At 46.5% G+C, this 6,092-nt stretch overlaps 1 long non-coding RNA gene across 1 annotated transcript; it reads left to right on the forward strand.

Moving 5' to 3' along the window:
• Positions 1 to 1,044: 1,044 nt before the first annotated feature.
• Positions 1,045 to 3,486, forward strand: LOC137208708 (uncharacterized). Its single transcript, XR_010935730.1, has 2 exons — positions 1,045 to 1,975; positions 3,175 to 3,486. It is a non-coding gene; the product is annotated as an uncharacterized lncRNA (long non-coding RNA).
• Positions 3,487 to 6,092: the final 2,606 nt, after the last annotated feature.

Raw genomic sequence — 6,092 nt, forward strand, 5'->3', positions numbered from 1 at the left:
TTTAAAAAAGATTTATTCTACTCTCTCTCTTGTCTTTCCCCTGAGTTCTTATCTTGTTTGTTCTGGTCTCTCATGTCAGAGGCATTAAACGTCTGTGATCCTCGCATACCCCTCATATTGGAGAGGGAGGCATCAAAAGCTCTCAGAAGCTGTATGTGTGTGAAAGAGGCTTGTGGACGGTGTATTTCTTTATGATTAGTTAGATGTGATAACTTTGGGGAATCCCTAAACATTCATATCTATTATGATTTGTTTTATTTATCAGCAACTTGCTGCTGGCTTTCTGGATGCAAGGAGGGGAAGGGGCCTCCCAGTTCAGGATGCAGACCTTCACTTAACTCTCATACAGCCCAGAGTCTCATTTGCACCTCAGCCTGGCCAGTGGTCCGTAAGTCCACAGCCTCTGTGCCTCCACATTTCCCACAACAATTTCTGGTTTCCTGGGCTAGGGTGGGAGGGAGGCTGAGTGAGGCCTCCTTATACAGAGATTGATCCAAAACCCGTTTTCAGCCCTTGCCTGCCCTGTGGTCCGGAACTCATGTGCGTCTCTGCAGTGTACACTGGCCCCTCACCAGTGCCCAGCTGCTCGCCTCTGGTGGTGGCTCCTTTATCGTGTTAAAGCAGTTTCTGCTGCTCCATCTGCTTTCAGATTGGTTGACATTTTATAATATTGTAAATCAACTATACTTCAATTTAAAAAAGAAGAAATATCTCTCCCATTATTGCCTCCTTGCCAGTACCCTCGTCCAGGCAGGTTTGTACCTTATTATAAAAATATACTGTATTGGGCTTCCCTGGTGGCGCAGTGGTTGAGAGTCCGCCTGCCGATGCAGGGGACACAGGTTCGTGCCCCGGTCTGGGCAGATCACACATTCCGCAGAGCGGCTGGGCCCATGAGCCATGGCCGCTGAGCCTGCGCGTCCGGAGCCTGTGCTCCGCAACGGGAGAGGCCACAACAGTGAAAGGCCTGTGTACCGAAAAAAAAAAATTTTATATATATATATATATATATATATATATATTACTGTATTTGTAAGGTCTTTTCTGTCATCTTAGTGGAGTTTTGGGAGACAGGGGATAAGTATTTCTCGTCCTGATTCATCAGCACATTTTTGTTGAGTGCTCACTATGTGACAAATGTGACAAGCACTCTTCTAGGTGCTGGGACAGCAGGGCTTACATTCTAGGGAGAGTGGAGAGTAGAGCGAGTCTAGGTACTGTACAGAGAAACAGACAATACACATACATAAGAAGTAAGTTCCAGCACGTTAGAAGGTGGTGTGCGCTATAGAGAAACATGGCAGGAGTGGAGGAAAACGGGGCGTGGAAATACAGACGTGGGATTGCCATTTTAAACACTGATGGGGTGACATTTGGTTAAATACCTGAAGAAACTGAGAGCGTGCACCATGCATACCCTAGAGAGAGGGAAGAGCCAATGCAAAGGTCATGAGGTGGGATTGTTGCGGGGGTGGGATTGAGGGATAGGGGGAGGTTTCGCTGGAACAGATGAGTGAGGCAGGAGAACAGGAAAGGAGGTCAGAGGGGAATAGAGGTCCCAGTCATGTGGGGTCTTGTCAGTCTTTATAAGGTCTTGGGCTTTCTCTTGGGGCCACATGGGGAGCCACTGCAGCTTTGAACAGAGGGTTGACATGGTGAGACGTCCCTTGTTTCTAAAGGCTCACTCTGGTTGGTCCGTTTAGAATAGACTATGGCAATTGGAAGCAGAGTGACCTGTTAGGAGGATGCTGTAGTAAACCAGGGCACTGGATGGTGACTTGGACGGGGCTGATGTGGAGATGGAGATGGTGCAAGCATGGGCTTCTGGATTTATTTTGAAGGTGGAACCTGCAGAGTTACTTGATGGACTAGATGTGAGGTGTGAGAAGAAGGATGATCAGAAGGGACTCCGAGATAATTGCTCTGAGCAACTGCAAGGGTGGAGCTGTCTTCAGGGGAGAGGAGAAGACTGCGGGTAGTGTGGGTGTGGGCAGGAAGAGGCGGATCCGTTTTGGACACACTCAGTTTGAGACGTCTTAGTTAGCATCCAAGAGGAGATGTCAAACAGGCAAGTCCAGGCTGGAGATGGAAAGGTGGGAGTTGTGTGGTCTGAAAATGGTATTCCAGGGAATTCCCTGGCGGTCCAGTGGTTAGGACTCAGCACTTTCACTGCTGAGGACCTGGGTTCGATCCCTGGTCGGGGAACTTAGATCCCACAAGACAAGTGGTGCGGCCAAAAAAAAAAGTTAAAAATGGTATTTCACACGTACTTGGGTGAAAATGATGTGTCGATACAGATTCACCGCTTGTTGCAAATGTACCACCCTGGTGGGGTAGGCTGTACTGGGGGCGGGGAGTGAGGGGTGCATGGGAACTCTGTGTACTTTCTGTTTAATTCTGCTGTGGAACCAGAATTGTTCTAAAAAACAAAGTCTTTTTATTTTTTATATTTTTAGCAGCGTTGCGCGACTTGAGGGATCTTAGTTCCTCGATCAGGGATCGAACCTGAGTCCCCTGCAGTGGAAGCGCAGAGTCTTAACCACTGGACAGCCAGGGAAGTCCCCAAAGTCTATTTTTTTTTTAATGGTATTAGAAGCCATGAGACTTGATGAGATGGTCAAGGGAGTAAGTGTGCAAGACGAGAGATCCTAAAATTAAGCATGCAGTGTTCACCTTTAAGTGGAAGGAGAGGTGGCAGTGGGGACTGCAAACGTGGTGGAAAGAACACCAGGAGAGAGTGGTTCTTGGAAGTCAAAGGAAGAAAGTGGTTCAAGGGAGGAAGGCATCAACAGGGTCCGATGCTGACAGTGGCTCAAGTAAGACGGAGATGGAACTGACTTAAATTTCCCAAGGGGGATGCCACTGTGATTTTGCAAGAGCAGTTGAGTGGGGTGGTGGAGAAGCAAGCAGACCGAGAGGGCTTAGGAGAGTGGAGGAGAGGGATGGGAGACGATGAGTACAGACAACTCATTTGAGGCACTTTGCTGAGAAGTGCTGCAGTGAAATAGAGCAATAGAGAACTGCTTTGTTTTGTTTTTGTGTTTTTTTGTGTTTTTTTTGCTTTGAGATTGGAGAAATACAAGTATGATTGCATACTGAAATAATTAACCTGCCTTTGTTTAGCAGGAATCCCGACTTGAATCCTAAACGTACATAAAGGTCTTCCTTTTTCAGGTGTATCTTCATGGATGCAGCATGGTACAAGACAGAGTGTGCTGTGCCAGGAAGACCACTTTCCTATGACTCAGGAAACGTAGCATCACTCCTAGCCAAAGCCATCTGGGCCTCAGTTTCCTGATCTGCAGCGGAATATGCTGATCTCCAAGGATCCATCCAGCTGTGATATTGCCATGAATATGTGACTTGAAAAGCAAGGGAGATCAAAGATGGGAAAGGCAGTCAATGTCTGCTTGCTTCTTCCACGGGAAATTAAAGAAAGCACAACTAACGTTGTAAAGATGTGGGCTTAAATATTTGTAGATTAAACCTAGTAGAGATTTTGATGTTTCCAACTACTGATCCCCTCCCCCCCCACCCCACTGAAAAGCATATTCACTGCAGAAATTTTGTAAAACACGAAAATACAATAATGGAAATTAAAATCACCCATTATCCCATCATCTAGAGATAAATGCTAGTAACATTTGGGAATCGTTTCCATAAAGCTTTCTATCCATAAATATACTATATTTCCTCTCCTCTCCTACTGAAAACTCTCTATATTTGTATCCTGCTTTTTTTCAATGACAGCTTCACAAGCACGTTCCCTACATCAGCAGTCCCCAACCCTTTTGGCACAAGGGACCGGTTTTGTGGAAGACAGTTTTTCCATGGATGGGGGAGGGAGGGCGGGGGCAGGAGGCTTTGGTTCAGGCGGTAATGCTAGCGATGGGGAGCAGCAGATGAAGCTTCACTTGCTCACCCGCCACTCACCTCCTGCTGTGTGGCCTGGCTCCTAACAGGCCTCGGACTGGTACCCATCCACCGCCCGGGGGTTGGGGACCCCTGCCCTACATCACCAAATACTCTTCATTCAGTTCTTACAACTGTTCAATATTCCATCATAGGAATATACTGTAACTTAGTCATTGTATTAATGGACATTTATAGCTACCATAAATAGCACTGATAAAAGAAGTGTTATGATGTTCAACTTTGCACACAAATCTTTGTATTTCTTTTCTTTCTTTGGCATAAATTACCAGTTGTAGAATTATTCACTGGTCCAAAGGGTATAAACATTCTGAAGGCTCTTATGCATGTTGCCAAACATCATCTTAACACATCTGCCTCTCTTGCCTTCCAGAGAGGTTGTTAACAATTTACTTTCCCGCCTTCACTGTGTGTGTCAATTGCATCATGCTGTTACTAACCCTGCCAACTTCCTATAATTCCTTTCTAAAATGCCACTTTTCACCACATATAAGCTAAAGTTTATTATTTATTAAAACAGCATTGTAGGGGGAGTGAGTAAGTCAGATTCCAGTACATTTTTGTGTGCCTACATGTGCTGGGCACTATACCAGGTGTTTTCTTGTTTATTGCTAGTGAACACCACACCCTTAGAATGTGGGTGGCATCCTTTCCTTGTCCAATCCTAGGAGGCTGTGTTTAAAGACACACAGCTGGGGAATCCCTGGGAGTCCAGTGGTTAGGACTCTGTGCTTTCACTGCTGAGGGCGCAGGTTCGATCCCTGGTCAGGGAACTAAGACCCCACAAGCTGCGGGGTGGGGGTGGGGTGGGGGGATGGGGTGTGGGAAGACACACAGCTGGTCTGCTATATGGCCAGGATTGGTAACCAGGTCTCTTGGCTTCAAGCTGCGCACTTATGTTTTACTTAGTTTACTATATCTCATCCGCTTCAAATGGCTGAGCATATTCTTTATAAGAGACTAAAATATATTTTATTGTAAAAGACTATAATGTATTCACAGCTTACCAGTTTTTTTTTTTTAAGTTTTTGAGAATTAAAAATGTCAAACTCGGGCTTCCCTGGTGGCGCAGTGGTTGAGAGTCCGTCTGCCGATGCAGGGGACACGGGTTCGTGCCCCGGTCCGGGAGGATCCCACATGCCGCGGAGCAGCTGGGCCCGTGAGCCATGGCCGCTGAGCCTGCGCGTCCGGAGCCTGTGCTCCACAACGGGAGAGGCCGCAACAATGAGAGGCCCGCATACCGCAAAAAAAAAAAAAAAAAAAAAAAAGTCAAACTCTAGAGTCAATGATCACTCTGAAATTCTGCTTTACCAGAAGACATGTGAAAGTTATTCAACCAAAGGTGAGACCAGCAGGGGTAGGAAGGGGCCAAACCACTTGTCCTCTTCTTACTCAGACTGGCTACCAGTGTTTGTAAAGGCTTGAGATGAGCTACAGAAAGTGAGCAATGCTATTTTTTCTTTTTTATATTCATTTATTTGGCTGTGCTGGGTCTTAGCTGTGGCACGCGGGATCCTCGTTTCGGCATGCGGGATCTAGTTCCCTGACCAGGGATCAAACCGGGGACCCCTGCATTGGGAGCAAGGAGTCTTAACCACTGGACCACAAGGGAAGGGGAAGCCCCTGAGCAATGCGGTTTGGATGGAGAGTACCTTCAGCCATTGCAAACCACAGGCAGAACTTGAATCACGTGGGAGGGGTGTGTGTGTGTGTTTTCTTTTGGCAAGCCTTAGGAACTGTGAGGCTCTATACTCCTATACATGGTCTTCTGCACAGCACATGTTGAAAACTGGCTTTTGGATCTTCAGACACTTGAAACAGGTATTTATAGCAATTTCATAAAGACAGTCTTTTCATGCCCCGAAACAGATTTTAAACTGTGAACATTAAATCATGGGTCTTTATTTTTGTACTCACTATCTGATGTGCTAACAGGACAGTAAAAGTGGTTTGAAGCTGTTCTATTTTCCTTTCGTTTCAGAAAGCTGACCCAGCTAAGTCTGGCCGCAGTCTTAGCTCAGGACAGATGCATAAGGACGTCCTAGGCCACAGCAGGTTTCTTTCCCGACACAGCAGGGGTGGACCTGGAAAGTGGCCTAACATTTAGCTGTGCCTAACTTTCACCCATTGTGCCAGTCTCCCTACTTCCTGCGTTAGAA

The sequence above is a fragment of the Pseudorca crassidens genome, chromosome 16, assembly GCF_039906515.1.
Source record: "Pseudorca crassidens isolate mPseCra1 chromosome 16, mPseCra1.hap1, whole genome shotgun sequence".
NCBI lineage: Eukaryota > Metazoa > Chordata > Mammalia > Artiodactyla > Delphinidae > Pseudorca > Pseudorca crassidens.